Consider the following 2,780-nt stretch of genomic DNA (forward strand, 5'->3'; position numbering starts at 1 on the left):
TGACGTCACCTGAAAAAACTGGATCAGGTGACGTCAAAACTGAAAAAACTAAAAAAAGGCAAAAACTACAAAAAAAACTAAAAACTAATAAAAAAAATAAAAAAGCTAAAAAACTAAAAAAACTATAAAGGTAAAAACAAATAAAAAACTAAAAAAAAAACTGAAAAAACTAAAAAAGGCAAAAACTACAAAAAAACTAAAAAAAAGGAAAAAACTGAAAAATAAGCTAAAATAAAGGTAAAAACCAATAAAAAACTAAAAAAAAAAAAGGAAAAAACTAATAAATGACGACACTCAAAGAGAAAGCGACCAGGACAAAAGGAATGTTCGATTAGCAATCAACAAAGCACCGGGACACAGGGAGTATAAATGACGACCAGGACATAAGTAAAAAAAAAAAAACTATCTATATATATAAAAATAAGTTGTCTGTGGATCTGTGGATCGTGGATCAGGTGACGTCACCTGAAAAAACTGGATCAGGTGACGTCAAAACTGAAAAAACTAAAAAAAGGCAAAAACTACAAAAAAAACTAAAAACTAATAAAAAAAATAAAAAAGCTAAAAAACTAAAAAAACTAAAAAAAGGCAAAAACTACAAAAAAAACTAAAAACTAATAAAAAAGCTAAAAAACTAAAAAAACTAAAAAAAAGGCAAAAACTACAAAAAAACTAAAAACTAATAAAAAAAATAAAAAAGCTAAAAAACTAAAAAAACTAAAAAAACTAAAAAAAGGTAAAAAACTAAAAAAAACTAAAAACTAAAAAAAACTAAAAAAGGTAAAAACTAAAAGAACTAAAAAAAGAAAAAAATAAATGACGACACTCAAAGAGAAAGCGACCAGGACAAAAGGAATGTTCGATTAGCAATCAATCAACAAAGCACCGGGACACAGGGAGTATAAATGACGACCAGGACACAAGTAAAAAAAAAAATTAACAAAACTAAAAAGAAGGTAAAAACTACAAAAAAACTAAAAAGAGAAAAAAAACTAAAAACTAATAAAAAAACTAAAAAATCTAAAAATCTAAATAAACTAAAAAAGAAAAAAAAAAGGAAAAAAATAAAGGAGAAAAACAAAACTAAAAAACGAATGTATATACAGACCGGTACACCGGGATACAAATGACGACCGGGACACAGGGAATATAAATGACGACCGGGACACAGGGACACAACTACAACGGGGACACCGGGGGAAACAGGGGGATATAAATGACGACCGGGACAAAAAAACTAAAAAGAAAAAAAAACTAAAAACTAATAAAAAAACTAAAAAATCTAAAAATCTAAATAAGCTAAAAAAGAAAAAAAAAGGAAAAAAATAATGGAGAAAAACAAAACTAAAAAAACGAATGTATATACAGACCGGGACACCGGGATACAAATGACGACCGGGACCCGGGACACAGGGAATATAAATGACGACCGGGACACAGGGACACAACTACAACGGGGACACCGGGGGAAACAGGGGGATGTAAATGACGACCGGGACACCGGGACAGGGAATGGTCGATTAGCAATCACCATCAACAAAGCTCAAGGGCAATCATTAGAATCATGAGGTATAGATCTGAATACAGATTGTTTTCCCATGGACCATTATATGTTGCATGTTCAAGAGTCGGTAAACCTGACAATCTATTTATATGCAAAGACAATGGGACAGCAAAGAATGTTGTATATTCGCAAGTTTTACGTAGTTAAAACCATATATATATATCTATCTATATTCACAGGTGGGACATAGGGACACAACTACAATGGCGCGTAACTATTATGGCGCGTAACGACTTACGCGCGCGGGGGGGCTTGGGGGGGGCGCGAAGCGCCCCCACCAACTAGGTGTTGGGGTGGCGCGAAGCGCCACCCCAACAGCTAGTATATATATATATATATATATATATATGTATATATGTTTTTAACTACGTAAAACTTGCGAATATACAACATTCTTTGCTGTCCCATTGTCTGTGCATGGTGGGGGCGCTTCGTGCCCCCCCCCCCCGCGCGCGTAAGTCGTTACGCGACATATTAGTTGCGCGCCATTGTAGTTGTGTCCCTATGTCCCACCTGTGAATATATATATATATATATATATATATATATATATATATATATATATATATATATATATATATATATATATATATATATGTATATATGTTTTTAACTACGTAAAACTTGCGAATATACAACATTCTTTGCTGTCCCATTGTCTGTGCATATAAATAGATTGTCAGGTCTACCGACTCTTGAACATGCAACATATAATGGTCCATGGGAAAACAATTCGTATTCAGATCTATACCTCATGATTCTAATGATTGCCCTTGAGCTTTGTTGATGGTGATTGCTAATCGACGATTCCCTGTGTCGCCGTCGTCATTTATGTATCCCCCTGTGCCTTCCGGCGTCCCCGTTGTAGTTGTGTCCCTGTGTCCCGGTCGTCATTTATATTCCATGTGTCCCGGTCGTCATTTGTGTCCCGGTGTCCCAGTCTGTGATTTCTCTTTGAGGGTCCCGGGCGTCATTTATATTCCTTGTGTCCCGGTGTCCTGGTCGTCATTTGTGTCCCGGTGTCCCGGTCTGTATATACATTTGTTTTTGAATTGGTCTTTTTTTCAGGTTTTAGTTTTTTACCTTTTTTTAGTTTTTTTAGTTATACCTCATGATTCTAATGATTGCCCTTGAGCTTTGTTGATGGTGATTGCTAATCGAACATTCCCTGTGTCCCGTCGTCATTTATATATCCCCCTGTGCCCCCCGGCGTCCC

General features: G+C 35.0%; 1 long non-coding RNA gene across 1 annotated transcript in view; it reads left to right on the forward strand.

Annotated features, from left to right (window-relative positions):
• The window catches only part of LOC136042106 (uncharacterized), a 9,309-nt gene extending 7,809 nt beyond the window's left edge, over window positions 1–1,500 (forward strand). The window contains exon 2 of the long non-coding RNA XR_010621175.1: window positions 781–1,500. This is a non-coding gene — a long non-coding RNA (uncharacterized LOC136042106). The remainder of the gene's footprint in view (window positions 1–780) is intronic.
• Window positions 1,501–2,780: the final 1,280 nt, after the last annotated feature.

The sequence above is a fragment of the Artemia franciscana genome, unplaced genomic scaffold (genome assembly GCF_032884065.1).
Source record: "Artemia franciscana unplaced genomic scaffold, ASM3288406v1 PGA_scaffold_67, whole genome shotgun sequence".
Lineage (NCBI taxonomy): Eukaryota > Metazoa > Arthropoda > Branchiopoda > Anostraca > Artemiidae > Artemia > Artemia franciscana.